Here is a 17542-nt window from a genome sequence, read left to right as displayed (position 1 = left end):
AGAACACCAGCATCAGAACAAAAGAAATGAATCACTGCTAACAAATTGACACTCTAAAATTAAGACCACAAGGTCTTGGGGCATCTGAAAAAGGAAAAGAATAGCTTTACATTCACTTCACAAAGAGTACAGAGGATGCTGCCTCTGAATATTGCCTAACAAATGGACCTACACCAATAGCACTACACTTCTAAGCCTCTCAAACCCAGCACCCACTCCACAGGTCATGGCAGAAGACTCAATTCATATATAATCCAAATTCATGAAGAATTAGTAAAATATTAAAGCCAATAACTTCAAACCCTGAAGAGGCTATTTCTACCCCACAGGTGGTAAAGCCCAAAACATGCACAATCAGCATAAAACTGAACAACACATGTGGGGCGCGGTGGCTCACGCCTGTAATCCCAGTACTTCGGGAGGCCGAGATGGGTAGATCACGAGGTCAAGAGATCGAGACCATCCTGGTCAACATGGTGAAACCCCGTCTCTAGTAAAAATACAAAAACTTAGCTGGGCATGGTGGTGCACACCTGTAATCCCAGCTACTCGGGAGGCTGAGGCAGGAGAATTGCCTGAACTCAGGAGGCGGAGGTTGCGGCAAGCCGAGATCGCGCCATTGCACTCCAGCCTGGGTAACAAGAGTGAAACTCCATCTTTAAAAAAAAAAAAAAAAACTGAACAACACAAACCTGGAAAATTTTTCAGTACACTTAAATGCCCATCACAGTGATTCATGAAAAACTGTCATGAAGTACTTATTGCCATAAATAAAAACCCTACCTATACTTCAACCACCTCAACCACCAGCTTCCCAGTTACATCGACAACATACTCAAAGAAATCTTTTTCTTTTTTTTCCCCCAAAACAGGAGTTTTGTCACCAAGGCTGGAGTGCAGTGGTGAGAATATGGTTCACTGCTGCCTCGACCTCCCGGACTGAAGTGATCCCTGCTCCTCAGGCTCCTGAGTAGATGGGACTACAGGCATGCACCACCCACACCTGGCTAATTTAAAAAAAATTTTTTTAAAGACAGGGTCTCACTATGTTGCCCAGTCTGGTCTCAAACAGCTGGGTTCAAGTGATCCTCCTGCCTCAGCCCCCCAAAGCGTTGGCATTACAGACGTGGACCACTGAGCTCAGCCTCAAATAAATCTTTATTTGTATTCACACTATTATCAGTTCCCTTCTCTTAATCTTCTCTCCAGCCAGCCAATCTTTACCTCTTTGCTTCTTCCAAATGACAAAGGTACTCACATAAGCCACATTCTGACATCTTTCTTCCATCTCCTCTGCAGTAAGTCTTTCGTTATCCAGGACAGCTAAAACATAAAAAAAGAATGTAAACACCAGGATCTGTTGCCTTCCTGAGTGATAAAAGATTACCGCTGCATCAATTTCCTGCTACTCACCTAGAAAGTCAGGGTAACTGATGAATGTGTGGCTAGCCAGGTGTACTACAATGACCTTCCTAAAAAAAGAACTATGTGGTTTCAACAATACTCATCTTGACCTTTTTAAAATGTATAATATAAATATGTACTAAATTTAATGTAAACTTGAAAAATACTCTATTGATTTTGACCCAAATCTGTCCCTACCTGCCAGAACTTCTAAATACAGATCTGATAATGTTGTTTCCCTCTTTTATTAATGACCAATGCCAACAGTTATTCCGAAACAAGTGGCAGTAATTGTACTAAACATTTTATATGCATTCTCTCACTGAAACCCCATTAACAATCCCGTGATTATTGCTCCTATTTTACAGATGAAGAAACTGAGGCCGAGTGAACTCAGTCCCATGGCAAATAAATGCAAGGCCTGAATTCACACTGGAGAGCCTGTGTCCAAAGCTCAAGCTTAACCTTGAAGCCATCTGCTTCCTTCCTGGGTACTAGGTATGGAATAAATTCCTAACTCCTTGGGAAGACATTTAAGGCCTTTCCCAGTCTGATCTCCACTCTTTTTGGAAACTCTCCTCAGCGCTTCCTCCCACCACAGTGCACTCCACACCGCTCAATTCCCAGCACACACAGTGTCCCTCGACTCTTCACCACCTTCATCCATGCCTTTCTCTCATGTCCTGTTTCTTGTTCCACCATGCCCTAACACTTTTTTTTTTTGAGACAGGGTCTTGTTCTGTCACTCTGACTGGAGTGCAGTGGCACAGTCATGGCTCACTGCAGCCTCCACTTCTTGGGCTCAAATGATCCTACCCTAAGCCCTGAGCAGCTGGGACCACAGCCGTGGGCCGCCACCCCTGGTTTTTTTTTTTTTTTTCTTTTTTTTTTTTTTTTTTTTAAGAGATGGGATCTCACTATGCTGCCCAGGCTAGTCTCAAACTCCTGGCCTCAAACAATCCTCTCACCATGACTTCTCAAAGTGCTGGGATTACACGTAGGAGCCACTACACCTGGCCACCTGTCAAACTTTCTACACAGCACTGTTCAAGGCTCTGTTCAAATGTCACCTTCTGGCTGGGGGCAGTGGCTCACACTTTGGGAGGCCCAGGCGGGGGGGAATCACTTGAGGTCAGGAGTTTGAGACCATCCTGGCCAACATGGTGAAACCCCGTCTCTACTAAAAATACAAAAATTAGCTTAGTGTGGTGGTGAACACCTATAGTCTCAGCTACTTGGGAGGCTGAGGGAGGAGAATCGCTTGAACCAGGGAGGTGGAGGTTGCAGTGGGCTGAGACTGTGCCACTGCACTCCAGCCTGGATAACAGAGCAAGACTCTGTCTGGGCGGGGGGGGGGAGTCACCTCCCGTACTAAGTCTGTCTTCCCCAAGCCCCTTCTACTTACCTACATTACTCTGTATGGCTAGTTATTTCAGCATCTTTTATCTCTATTGAACCTTATAAACATCAGCTTGCACACCTGTCTGATTAAAATGTTCTCTGGAGGCAGGGCCTGATCTTACTTATCTTTAATTTCACAAACGCTGCACAATATCACACATATAACTGTTGATGTGAGAAGTGTTGATATTTTAAAACCTCAAAACCCCAAAGGGTCCTCCTTTAGTCAATCGTGCCTGCAGTTCAATGACGTCCAGGGCAGGCAACAGAAAATGAGGAAGTCAGAGGATTTTCTGCTTTTTTAAATTTATTATTATTATTTTACTTTTGAAATCTTGAGAAGGGAACTAAGCCAAAGAAAACTGAAGTGACTTGCCCAGGACAGCCCATCTCAGCTAGCCTAAGATCGGACAGGTCTGGACCTCGATCTACCCGCTGCGTCCATCCCGCAGGCAGCAGTAGGGCAGCGCCGTTTCACGGAGCAGTGGCAGAGCCCGCGTCCCCGAACCCCAATCCCCGGGACACGCCCTGCGCGGTCCTCCTGCCACATCACTCTAGGCCGCCTTCCCCAATCTCGGTCGTGCCTGGCTGGCGGGAAGCGCTGGTTGGGGCTCCCCGTACCGCAGCCCCAGCTAAGGCGGGGAGGCCTCGGGGGTCCTCGCCGCCGCCTCGGAGCCCGAGGGCGCTCGCACCCGGGGCCTCGCCACCCGCCGCCCGCTGCCCCGCCGGGGCTGCTCTTCCGGGTCCGAGCTGCCGACAGCCGCCCTGCCCCACCCGGCCGGCCGAGCCCCCAGGAAAACCGCGCCTCGTCTACAATTAGCCAGGCCCCGAAGCCCCCGCGCCGTGGAGCCCCGCACTCACAGCCATAGTGCGGACGGGCCACGCTCAGTCCGTCAACCCCCTCTGCGGCGGACATGGCGGCCGACCTCGGGTCCCTGCTGAGGAAGCGGTGAAACCTTGGAGACGCGGGCGTCGGCAAATGCAAGCTCCTACCAGGTGCATGGGCTGCCCGGGTCCCCGAGGCCCCGCCCCGTCCCGTCAACCCCACCCTACAAACCCCGCCCCAGCTGCCCCGCCCGGCCGCACCGGCCTGAGCTGCCGGAAATAGGCGGGGCCAGAGTAGTCGCGTCCCGCCCCCAACCCCGCCCCCTCAGCCCGGCCCCGCTCTGCATCCCGCTACGGTCTCGGTAGGCGGAAGAAGGTAGAGCCGGTCCTTCAAACCCGCTCGCGCTGAGCTTTCCCTGCCGGCAATGTCCGCCAAGGTTTACAGCCCTGCCCCAGGGCCACCGCCCTACCCGCAGCTCTAACCGAAAGGCAGCCGGTGTCTGCTTCCTGAAACCAAAAATGGGTCGTCTCTCTTCTCTCGCTGGTCCCCCAGCTAACCTCTGCACCAAACTCAGAGAAGGCGCCCTTTGAGGTGGTCCAGGGTGTCTTGTTGGAACCAGGCAGTCCCCAGACTGCCGTAAAGGTCCTCCAGCCCCACCCTCCGCAGTTCGGCAGCATGGCCTCAGTCCTCTCAGCAGCAGTCACCAGATTACCCAGGTGTTTGAGATGTGGATGCCGAAGCCGAGCTCTGTCTAAACCTCCGACCTTTAGAGCCCTTGACATTGTTCTTTGCGAGTTCTTTTTTAGATAACTCTCTTCCCATATCAGGGAAGTCTTCCCCCTGCACCTTGTGGCTTGCCCTTTAAATATTAGTATTCAACGGTATTCTGTCCGCAGCCCTCTTCCGTTTTTTCTTTTTCGTTTTCTTTTTTTTTTTTTTTTTTTTTTGAGACGGAGTCTCGCTCTTGTCGCCCAGGCTGGAGAGCAATGAATGGAGCGATCTCGGCTCACCGCAACCTCTTCCTCCTGGGTTCAAGCGATTCTCCTGCCTCAGCCTCCCAAGTAGCTGGGATTACAGGCGTCCGCAACCACGCCCAGCTAATTTTTTTTTTTTTTTTGTATTTTTCATAGACACGTGGTTTCACCATGCTGGTCAGACTGGTCTTGAACTCCTGACGTCAAGTAATCCACCCGCCTCGGCCACCCAAAGTGCTGGGATTACAGGCGTGAACCATGGTGCCCGACCCGCTTCCTTTTTTTTTTCTTTTGCCCACTCAGTAACTTTTTCTACACTTGTCTCTAACTGCTGAGGACCCTTCAATATGTGTATCCAGGCCAGATCGTCTGGAAGCCCCTCAGTATTTTCAGCTAATGAACACTTTCGCCTGTGTATAGGGCAGACGCCTTAAATCCCACAAGTCAAACATTCACCCTGCTCCTGCTATATTCTCTATTCATAGAAGTACTCAGTTCCCAATGGGAACACCCCAGGCTCCTTGCCTCACGCCCTACATTCAATCTGTGTCTATTTCTGAAGTGTCTGCTTTTGTCTCCATCCCCGTTGTGATTACACTGCTTAGATTGTCATCATATTCAGTCTCCCTTCTGCCAACCAGATCTTCACATTTACCAAAGTGTTCTCTCTGAAGTGCAAATGCAATTGTCTCCCTCTTTTTAAATTATTTTTTTCCTATTACTCCCTTCAAGATAAAATCATAGCCTGAATCCAGACGTTTTGCTTCAGCTATTTTCTCTCTCTCTCTCTCTCTCTCTCTCTCTCTCTCTCTCTCTCTCTCTCTCTCCCTTTCCTCTCTCTCTCTCTCTCCCTCCCTCCCTCCCTCCCCCCCCCTCTCTCTCTCTCCTTCTTCTTTGATGCCCAGGCTGGAGTGCAATGGCACGATCTCGGCTCACTGCAACCTCTGCGCCTCGGTTCAAGCGATTCTCCTGCCTCAGCCTCACCATGTTGACCAGGCTGGACTCGAATTATCCACCCTTTGTATTAAACTTACAAAGTAAAAAATTATTTCATTCTTAAGCTTTTAAGTTCACTTTACAAATTGTATTATTCTGGCTGGGCGTGGTGGCTCACACCTGTAATCCAAGCACTTTGGAGGCCAAGGCAGGTGGATCACCTGAGGTCAGGAGTTCAAGACCAGCCTGACCAACATGGTGAAACCCCGTCTTTAAAAAAAAAAAGAAAGAAAGAAAGAAGCAAATTGCATTATTCTATTTATAAGTCTAGCACATTTCCCCAAACACTTCTCAGACACCAAATGATTTATTTGGGAGGGGTCACATTTTTATTGGGGCCCAGAGGGGCCGTGGTCTCCTCCGTGTCAATGGAAGTGCTTGCAGTTTCTTCAGCCACTCTGAGCTTGAGCCTTGGGGATGGCTGAGCACATCCAGTATGTTCCCATCATCTCAGAGGGGCACTGGGTTGCTGTAGGGCATGGCTTGTTTGATCCTGGTGGAGTACTTGGTGTAGGGGCTGACTGGGGTCAGAATTATAGCTAAGCCCCCAGTGGTGAGGGACAGGACCAGCACCTGCTCCTTGGCCCAAACATTCTTGAGAAAGGCAACCGCAATGGCAGCGAGGATATGGAGCACTCTGAAGTTTCCCAAAATTTTTTTTTAAGTCTCACTCAGTTTATTCAACATCTTCAAATATTTTAAATTATGCCTACTAGGCCAGGCAAGTGTCTCACACCTGTAATCCCAGCACTTTGGGAGGCAGAGACTTGAAGTTAGAAGTTCAAGACCAGCCTGGTCAACGTGGTAAAACCCTGTTTCTACAAAAAATACAAAAAAATTAGCTGAGCATGGTGATGCATACTTGTAGTCCCACCTGCTGGGGAGGCTGAGGCAGGAGAACTGCATGAACCCAGGTGATGGAGGTTGCAGTGAGCCAAAATTGTGCCCCTACACTCCAGCCTGGGCAACAGAGCAAGACTTTTTAAAAAAACAAAAAAACTAATTAAATTTAAAAATAATAAATTGTGCCTATAATGTCTATATTAGATTTTCTTTTTCATTCATTCAATTGTTTAAATCTTTTTCAAAATTTAGCAGTTCTTATAAACATACAAACATAAAGAAGCTAACATTCTCTTAGATGGCCTGATTCCATGTGTAAACTTAGTAAGGTTTCAACTCAAAAACCAAAGTCTAAAACTAACTCAATTATACTTTAAAATGAGTTACAAAAAAGCTGTCACTCAAATAGGCCAAATTGTCTTAAACATGGCAAGTATATAAAATGTGAAATATTTCTCCTTATTTTTTTTAAATTGAGATGGAGTCTTACTCTGTTGCCCACACTGGAGTACAGTGGTGTGATCTTGGCTCACTGCAACCTCCACCTCTCACATTCAAGAGATTCTCCTGCCTCAGCCTCCTGAGTAGCTAGGATTACAGGCGCACACCACCACACTTAGCTAATTTTTGTATTTTTAGTAGAGACGAGTTTTCGCCACGTTGGCCAAGCTGGTCTCAAATGACTGACCTCAGGTGATCCACCCACCTTGGCCTCCCAAAGTGCTAGGATTATGGTCATGAACCACCATGCCTCACTGAAATATTTCTTCTTAACTCCAACATATTAATCTGATTGTTTATTCCATTAAGGCTTTCTGTATTTAATTATAAAGTTGGTCTGAGGTGAAAGCCACAGAGATGTTAAGACAGTTACCAAATGCACTGAGACCTTACTATACTAAGTGCTTCATATTATTTTCTCAGCTGATCCTTATAATAATCCTGCATGGAACTACTTTTATGTCTATTTTACACTTGGGAAAATGGAGAACTGGGTTACTTACCTGAAGCCAACATAGCAAGAGGCAGAGCTGGAACTCAAACCCGGGTCTGTCTAATGACAAAGCCCACATTCCTGGTCAATAAACTCAAAATTCAAAGAAATAGACATTAAGATAATAACATGCTGGCCAGGCACGATGGCTCATGTCTGTAATCCCCCAGCACTTGGGATGCAGAGGCAAGAGGATTGCTTGAGGCTGGGAGTTCAAGACAAGCCTGGGCAACATGGCAAAACCCCGTCTTTACAGAAATACAAAATGCTAGCCAGGCGTGGTGGCATGCTACCCGAAAGGCTGAGGTGGAAGGACTGCTTAAGCCTGAGAGTTGGGGCTGCAGTGAACATGATCCTGCCACTGAGGTCCAGCCCAGGTAGACAGAGTGAGACCCCATGACCAAAAAAATAGATAACATTTTGTCTTTTTAATTGACATTATTGGCAAAGGGTAAAAAAGCAACCACTCATGCACTGTTAATAGGGAATAAATGCATATAGTCTTTCTAAAGACCAGTTTGACATTATCCATTTATCTTTCAACCAAAAAAATGCATATCTTGGAATGTATCATAAGGATATTGTGGTTTTATTAAATGTGCAAAAATTTTCCATGAAGTTACTCCTTGGAAACTGCTCAAATATGCATCAGTAAGTGTTTACATCAGTGATGGCAGCTATATGCAATAGAATGCCATACAGCCATGAACAGTGACGATCTTTGGTCTGGTCAGGCTTGACTGGCTACAGGAAACAAACATCCACAGTTTTACTTCTGAAGGACAAAAAGCTGGAAGAGAGGCCTTTATTATAAAGAGCTCTATGGACTGGAACTGCAGCAAAAACCAACCAGGACTAATGAAAGCTTGAAGGCATGGTGACATTCCTCTGGGCATCTCTGCTTTTCCACAGAATGGCTCTACTCTCCACTCTTTGATAACCAGCTTCCTCCATTTATTTTTTTCTGTTCCCTCACAATTCTTGTTTTGACTTTCCTTGCCATGGCTTTGATTGAATGTCATGGTGTCCTCACATCATCAGCTCCATTGAGGATCATCTCAACCATCCAACTCCATAACCCATAAAGCGCGTGTGATTGACACAGCTCAGCTTTCCACCCTGTGGGTACATCTCTGACCACCCACAGACAGGCTGCCCTTATATTAGATGCTGGTCTTTACTTCAATCAGCTATGATCAGGAGATCCAGACAATTAAGCATAGAGAAGTATGAGCTGGGAGTTATTTCCTTCAGTGGGAGGGTGGGCAGACAAGGAATGTCCAAGCTGGCAGTACAATATTTTAATATTGTGGTTAAGTGAAAATATCAAATTATGACTAATAAATATGATACCATTCTGTTTTAAATGTAGACAGATAGGTACATAGATGGATATGTGCATATGTATAAATAAAGTCCTGAAGTATATTCACCATATATTAACAGTGGCTTCCCCAGGTAGTGCTATTACATTGCAGTTTGTTTCCTTGCTTGTCTGGATTTAAAATGAGCTGCTGGAAATACTGTTTTGTCAGCAAATATAAATGTGAATAAAATTAGTAAATATGAAATGAATAAATGGCAAAAATAATGAGCTAAATGGTCATTTTGGGAGACAAAATTGGTTCATGACCGCAAAGAACTTACAAGCCAGCAGGAGTGGAGCAATATTAACAGGCTAACTTGAGATAAGCATCACAATAGAGGTTTCCCTGCTTAGAATACCTTTTAGCCTATTAACTGCCTGGGAAATTCCTACTGAACTTCCCAGACCCAACGCAAATGTCACTTCCTCCCCAGGCAAAATTAATCACTTCCTCATTTATTATATTTCCCAGGACTTTAGTAACCAGGTATCTTCAGAAATAAGTCTTACTGTCCAGTAAGTACAATATTTTTAAGAAATGAGTCCCAAGTTTTTTTATATTTAAATGTTTCTGAAATCAGGATAAGTCTTACAATCAGTATTAAAAGAAACTAGCCAGCTACCAGGAGAAAAATAGATGGAGAAGTAACATAATTGTTGATATAGTTTGGATATTTGTCCCCATCCAAATCTCATGTTAAATTATAATTCCCAGTATTGATTGGAAATGGGGCCTGGTGGGAGGTGATTTGATAATGGGGCAGTTTTCTCTTGAATAATATAGCACCATCCCCTTGGTGCTTTTCTTGTGATGGTGAGTTCTCATGAGCTCTGGTCATTTAAAAGTGTGTGGCACTCTCTTTCTCTCACTCTTGATTTCACCATGTGATGTGCCACCTCCCTGTTCACCTTTTACCATGATTGGAAACTTCCTGAGGCCTCCCCAGAAGCAGATGCCGCTATGCTTCCTGTATATAGTCTCCAGAACTGTGAGCCAATTAAATCTCTTTTCTTATAAATTACCCAGCCTCAGCCAGGTGCAGGGGCTCACACCTATAATCCTAGCACTTTGGGAGGCAAAGGTGCGTGGATCACTTGAGGTCAGGAGTTCAAGACCAGCCTGACCAACACAGTGAAATTCCTTCTGAACTGAAAACACAAAACAAAAATTAGTGAGGTGTGATGGTGCATGCCTGTAATCCCAGCTACTCTAGAGGCGGAGGCAGGAGAATTGCTTGAACCCTGGAGGTTGCAGTGAGCCAAGATTGTACCACTGCTCTCCAGCCTGGGTGGCAGAGCAAGGCTTTGACTCAGAAAAAATAAAATAAAATAAATTACCCAGTCTTAGATATTTCTTTCTAGCAATGCAAAAATGGACTAACACAGAAAATTGGAACCAAGCAGTAGGGCACTGCTATAAAGAAAACTGAAAATGTGGAAGCAACTTTGGAACTGGGTAACAATATAGGTTGGAAGAGTTTGGAGGCTGGAAGAGTTTGGAGGGCTCAGAAGAAGACAGGAAGATGAAGGAGAGTTTGGAATTTCTTAGAGACTGGTTAAGTGGTTTTGACCAAAACACTGATAGAGATATGGACAGTGAAGCACTGGCTGACAAGGTCTCAGATGAAAGTGAGAAACTTATTTAGAACTTAAACAAGGTCACATGTTTTATGTCTTAGCAAAGAGCTTGGCTGCGTTCTGTCCATGCCCTAGGGATATGTAGAACTTTTAACTAAAAAGTGATGATCTAGGGTATCTGACAGAAGAAATTTCCTTCTTTTTTTTTCAGATGGAGTCTTACTCTATCACCCAAGCTGCAGTGCAGTGGCATGATCTTGGCTCACTGCAACCTCCACCTCCTGGGTACTAGTGATTCTCATGCCTTAGCCTCCTGAGTAGCTGGAATTACAGGCACCCACCACCATGCCCAGCTAATTTTGTATTTTTATAGAGATATGGTTTCACCATGTTGGCCAGGCTGGTCTCAAACTCCTGACCTCAGGTGATCTGCCCACCTTGGCCTCCCAAAGTGCTGGGATTACAGGTGTGAGCCACCACACCTAGCTGGCAGAAGAAATTTCTAAGCAGCACTGCATTCAAGAGGTGGCATGGCTGCTTCTGACAGCCTAACTTAAACATGGGAGCAAAGAAATGGCTTAAACCTGAAATTGATATTTAAACAGGAAGCACAGCATAAAAGTTTGGAAAATTTGCAGCCTGGCTACGTGGCAAAGAAAGAAAGCCTTTTCAGGAGAGGAATTCGAGCAGGCTGTGGAGCCACCGCTAGCTAGAGAATTTGAATAACTAAAAGAGAAGCCAAGAACTAATAGCCAAGACAATGAGAAAAAGACCTCAAAGGCATTTTAGAGACCTTCATAGCAGCCCCTCCCATCATAGGCCCAGAGGCCTAGGAGTGAAGAATGGTTTCCTGGGCCAGGCCCAGAGCCCTGCTGCACTGCACAGCCTTGGGACACTGCTTCTCACATCCAGGCTGTTCCACCTGTAGCCACAGCTCAAAGAGGCCCAGGTACAGCTTGGGCTGCAGTTCCAGATGGTGCAAGCTGAAAACCTTGGTGGCTTCCATGTGGTGTTAAGCCTGTGAGCAGAAGACTGATGCAGGAGTGGAGCCCTTCAGAGAAACTCTACTAGGGCGGTGCCCAGGGTAATTGTGGGGTTGGCACCCTCATATGGTTTGGCTGTGTCCCCACACAAACCTCATCTTGACTTATAACAATCTCCATGTGTCAAGGGTGGGGCCAGGTGGAGATAATTAAATCATGGGGGTGGTTTCTCTCATACTGTTCTAGTGGTAGTGAATGAATCTCAGGAGATCTGATGGTTTTATAAATGGGAGTTCCCTTGCACAAGCTCTCTTGTCTGCTGTCATGTAAGATGTGACTTTGCTCCTCATTTGCCTTATGCCATGATTGTAAGCCCCCCATCCCCCACAATGTGGAACTGTGAATCAATTAAACCTGTTTCCTTTATAAATTACCCAGTCTTGGATATATCTTTATTAGCAGCATGACAACAGACTAATACACATTCTCCAATGGGGCACTGCCTAGTGGAGCTGTGAGAAGAAGGCCAGATCCAAGAATGGTAGATCTAATAGCAGCTGGGACCCTGTGCCTGGCAGAGCCACAGGCACTCAACTCTAGCCCATGAGAGCAGTCATGGGGGGTGAGTCCTGCAAAGCCACAGGGGCAGAGCTGCCCAATGCCTTGGGAACCCACCCATTACCAGTGTTCCCAGCATATAGGACATGAAGTCAAATATTATTTTAGAGCTTTAAGATTTAATGACCGCCCTTCTAGCTTTCAAATTTGCATGGGGGCTGTAGCTCCTTTCTTGTTGCCTGATTTCTCCATTTTGAAATGGGAATATTTACCCAATGCTTGTACTGTAACTGTCAGGCCTCACAAGATAGCTCTTCAGGAGATTATAACTATGCTGTGTAGGCAGAATTCTGAGATGACTTCCCAGGATTCTCAATTCTTGGTTATTCAATCAAACTCTAATCTAGGCACTATTCTGAAGGGATTTTGCAGATGCAAATAAGGTTACTAAACAGCTGATCTTAAGATGGAAAGATTATCCTGGTCATCACATGAGCCATTTATAATGAGAGAGATTCCTTTGCTGGTAAAAGAAGTTAGAGACTCAAAGCATGGAATGGTTCAATGGGCCATTCCTGGTATTGAATATAGAGGGGTCCACATGGAAAGGACTTGAGAGAAGCCTTGAGAAGATAGAGTGGCCCTTGACTGATAGCCAGCAAGGAAACAGGGACCTCAGACCTACAACTGCAAAGAACTTGATTCTGCCAGTAGCCTAAAAAAGCTTGGAAGCAGATTCTCCCCACAGCCTCAAGTTGAGTCCTTAATCTAGTGGTTATTTTAATCTTGATCTTGTAAGACTCTGAGCAAAGAACCCAGTCAAGCTTGCCTGGACTTCAACAGAAAACTAATATATACATCTAAGGAAACTTGAGTGTATGGGGAGGGGTTGGGGTAGCTTATAAGTAATGTTGCCAAATATGCTAATGGTAAAATTTTACATAAAAAGGACTATGAGCTAGCCAGGCCCCTGCTCTTCTCTGTTAGGACTAACTTCATGTAGTTCATGAGTCTTTTGAACAGACGTAGCCCATAATAAATTGGATACTCCACTTGGTCTATGCAATTGCTGATCTTGTTTCTTTGTCTCTCTATACAGTGAATGCCTTGGGGAAACTAAGGCTAGAGATAGAACAAAGGAGACAATAAACTTCAGAATACCATCAAGTGACTGACTGTCAAGTACTAGTTTTCATCTTTGTGAAACTTCAAGTGTTACCTATCACTGCTTAGCTCCTTAACCAACTCATTTGAGAGAAACCTATTTCATCTTATCCTAAAGGTATTCAGATATTCCAGACCTTGTGGTTAAGCATAGCTCTGCCAGGTATTCTGACTTTAGGCACTTCTTCAACTCTTGATTTTTCAGATGGAGGAAAAGTTTTAAACTACCCGTTGGTAATTGCAGTTATTTACCAACTGCTTACCATGTTCCAGAAAATGCTAGGTGCTTTATTTATATTGTCTCATTTAATCTTCACAATAACCCTATGAGGAAGTATAATTATCCTCGTTCACAAATGAGAAAACAGGCACAAAGAGATTATGTATTTTGCTTAAGGCCATAAGGTTCAGAGTTAGGATCAAGCCTCCTTCTCTGATTCTAAAATCTCTGTCAAATCTCCATTCAACACCACCTCCTAGTTTATAGACACCATATCAATGAGAAGGTGTTCATTTACTTCCTAAATATGCCTAACTGCCTCTGAAAACCTTCCAACGAACTTTTGTGAACACCCATGTCCTGATCTTGGGACAATATACAACAGCAGAGACCCAGAAGTTGTGGGAGGAAGTCAGCCCAGAATGGAGTTGGGGCATTGGTTTCCAGGCAGGGGTTAGAATAGGCCTAAGAAAAAGGACCAATCTAAGGACTCATCAAAAGACAGAAATAGCTCATGGGAATCATGAGCTCACTGGAGAGTCAGACCAAAGTATGGGGAAAGAGCAGTAAATGAGGCATGGAACACCAGACCCCATCACAGGGTTAGAACGTGAGACAAGCCTGCATAGCAGGGTTCCCCATGGCAAACCCCTGAAACAGGGAAGGCAGAGAATTCTGTGAATTTGGGGATAAATTAAATGAAAATCTTTAAAGAAAGACCACAAAACTGTGACAAATGTGGGCAAAGCTTTGTTTTTAGTACAAACCTTTTTAGGCATCAGAGAACCCGTTCTGAGAAACCTTATGAATGTGGAAAAGCCTTTAGTGTGAGCTCAGCCCTCGTTCTGCATCAGAGAAGTCATACTGGGGAGAAACCCATCCTTGTAATTTATGTATTAAAAGTTTCCGTCGGAGCTCAGATCTTATTAAACACCAAAAAGTCCACACAAGTGAGAAACCTTATAAATGTGATGAGTGTGGGAAAGCCTTCAGTCAGAATTCAGATCTCATTATACATCAGGGAATCCACACAGGAGAATATCCCTATCAATGCAGTCATTGTAGTAAAAGTTTTAGCCAGTGCTCAAGATTTGGTGAAACATCAGAATCCATACTGGAGAGACGCCTTATGCTTGTAACCATGTAACAAATATTTTAGTCAGAGTTCTGATGTGATAAAACATCAAAGAATCCACACTGGGGAGAAACCATATAAATGTGATGTGTGGGGGAAAGCCTTCAGTCAGAGCTCAGATCTTATTCTGCATCAGAGAATCCACAATGGGGAGAAACCATATCCATGTAATCAGTGTGGCAAAAGTTTCAGTCAGAATTCAGACTTTATTAAACAGTGAAGGGTCCACACTGGAGAGAAATCCTATAAATGTCATGAATATGGGAAAGCTTTTAATCAGAGCTCAGTCCTTATTTTACATCAGAGAATTCATATTGGAGAGAAACTCTATCCCTGTGATCAATGTAGCAAAACCTTCAGAAGACTTTCAGATCTTATTAATCATCAACGAATTCACACTGGAGAGAGGCCTTATCCATGTAATCAGTGCAATAAAATGTTTTGTCGAAGATCAGATCTTGTTAAACATCACAGAATTCATACAGATGAGAAACCCTATGAATGTGATCAATGTGGGAAAGCCTTTAGTCAGAGCTCCAACCTCATTCTTCATCAGAGAATCCACACTGGAGAGAAACCTTATCCCTGTAGGGATTGGACTAAAAGCTTTAGTCACGGTCCAGATCTTGTTAAGCATCAAAGAATACACACTGGAGAGAAACCATATGCATGTAATCAGTGTGATAAAAGATACAGTCAAAGCTCAGACCTCACTAAACATCAGAGAGTACACGCTGGTGAAAAGCCTTACATTGTAATAGTTGTGAGAAAGCCTTCAGTAAGAGTTTTGACCTTATTCTTCATCAGAGACTCCACACTGGAGAAAAACCTTATCCATGCGCACAGTGCAGCAAAAGGTTCAATCACAACTCATACCTCATTAAACATCAGAAAATACACACTAGGGAAAAACCATATAAATGTAATGAGTACAGGAAGGCTTTCAATCAGTGTTCAGCCCTACACCAGAGAATCCACACTGGTGAGAAACCAAATCCATGTGATGAATGTGGCAAAAGCTTTAGTCGGCACTCTGATCTCATTAATCATTGAAAAATACACACTGGTGAGGTGAAAAGACATGTAAGTGTGATGCATGTGGGAAAGCCTTTAGCACATGCACAGATCTAATTGAACACCAGAAAATCCATGGTGGGGAGAAACACTAGTATGTTCAGTACAGCAGAAGTTTTAGCCAACTCTTCGAACTTACTAATCATGAGGAAGACCATTGTGGGGAATACAGTCAAAATGTGATGAATGTGAGAAAACTTTTAGTGTATACGTCACCTCGATTCAGTACCAGAGATACCATACCAGAAAAAAATCTAAATGAATGCTGTTGATTATTGATGAGTATGAAAAAGGTTTTAATTAGTGTTGAACCCTTATACAACATTAAAACCACACTGGAGCCAGACATGGTGGCTCACACCTGTAATCCCAGAACTTTGGGAGGAAGAGGTGGAAGCATCACTTGAGCCCAGGAGTTTGAGGCTGCAGTGAGCTATGATCACACCATTGCACTCCAGCCTGAGCAACAGAGACTCTATTTTTTAAAAACACTAATACCACACTGGTGAGAAAACTTTAATTCAGTTTTTATAATGAAAGTTTAACTCAGAGCTCAGACATTACTAAAATTAAAAATTCTCCAGCTTGGCCAGTATGTTGAAACCCTGTCTCTACCAAAAAATACAAAAATTAGCTGGGCATGGTAGCATGTGCCTGTAGTACCAGCTATTCCAGAGGCTGAGGCATAAGAATCACTTGAACCTGGGTGGTGTAGGTTGCAATGAGCCAAGATACACCACTGTACTCCAGCCTAGGCAACAGAGTGTGACTCCATCTCAAAAAAAAAAAAAGAAAAAGAAAAACTCTTCAGAGTCCTGTTAGTTGTGGGAAAACCTTCAATGTAAGTAAAATTTTTACTGAATGTCAGTACACAACAATAAAAACAAACTTTTATTTTTTCTAAAAAGAAAAAGAAAGACTTTCCAGGCCTGGCATGGTGGCTCACACTTGTAATCTCAGCATTTTGGGAGGCAGAGGCAGAGGGATCATGAGGTCAGGAGTTCGAGACCAGCCAGGCCAACATGGTGAAACCCTGTCTCTACTAAAAATACAAAAATTAGCTAGGCATGGTAGTGGGTGCCTATAATCGCAGATACTAGGCAGAATTGCTTGAACCTGCGAGGTGGAGGTTGCAGCGAGCCAAGATTGCTCCACTGCACTCCAGCCTGGGTGACAGAGCAAGACTCTGTCTCAAAATCACACACAATAAAAAAAAAAAAAGAGAGAAAGACTTTACAGAAAAGGCCCATGGAAAGGGTGAGAAAGGGTACAAGTTGTGGAAACAGTGAAACCAAGCTAGAAAAATCGTGAAGGTGTGTGTGCGTGTGATCAGGCCCTGATTCCTGTCTAGTTAACTTTACCCCAGGCTTCTCAAGCAACACAGCCACATGATGTTTCAAAAAGCCCAAGTAGAGCCTCTTTGAAAAGATGCCCCACCACTGGCAGAGGCAGTGACGTTTTTCTTCAGGTACCACGGGTTGCTACATAGGGAATGGGTGGACACTGGGATGTAATTAACTATTATACTGAAGTTTATATTAGTAAACCCTTTCATTTTCATTAGTTTGTATGAGTAGTAGTTAATTGGATACATATATGTATTTTATATATATATACATGTATGTATATGTATGTGTGTATATATAGAAAAAAGGCATATATATGTGTAACATTTTTATTTACAAATTGTTTTTAGGTGTGAAATAATATCTCATTGTGGTTTTAATATGCATCTCAGCTGGGCATAGTAGGTCACACCTATAATCCCAGCATTTTGGGAGGCTGAGGCTAGAGTATTTCTTGAGCCCAGGAGTTCAAGACCAGCCTGAGCAGCATAGTGAAACCCCATCTCTACAAAAATTAAAAATTAGCTGGCCACGGTGGCTGGTGTCTGTAGTTCTAGCTACTTGGTAGGCTGAGGTAGGAGGATCACTTGAGCACTGGAGGTCAAGGCTACAGTTAGTTTGTATGAGTATCCTTCTTGCTTAAACAATATGTTTCATTTTGCCTTTTACCTTTACTGTTG

General features: G+C 44.2%; 1 long non-coding RNA gene and 1 pseudogene across 12 annotated transcripts in view; one reads left to right on the top strand and one right to left on the bottom strand.

The window, feature by feature from the left end:
• LOC128931298 (uncharacterized) overlaps positions 1 to 17542 on the bottom strand; it is a 122715-nt gene that overhangs the window by 90077 nt on the left and 15096 nt on the right. For 11 of the 12 annotated variants that reach the window (XR_013522659.1, XR_013522658.1, XR_013522660.1 and 8 more), the window contains exon 4: positions 1259 to 1323. This is a non-coding gene — a long non-coding RNA (uncharacterized LOC128931298). Of the gene's footprint in view, positions 1 to 1258; positions 1324 to 3666; positions 3789 to 17542 lie in introns of those variants that run through there. The other variant, XR_013522662.1, reaches the window with a different exon arrangement.
• LOC100407568 (uncharacterized) lies at positions 11981 to 15326 on the top strand (annotated as a pseudogene).

This window comes from Callithrix jacchus, chromosome 9 (genome assembly GCF_049354715.1).
Source record: "Callithrix jacchus isolate 240 chromosome 9, calJac240_pri, whole genome shotgun sequence".
Taxonomy (NCBI): domain Eukaryota; kingdom Metazoa; phylum Chordata; class Mammalia; order Primates; family Cebidae; genus Callithrix; species Callithrix jacchus.
Note: the sequence above shows the minus strand (reverse complement) of the source record. Positions and strands in the feature narration are given on the sequence as shown.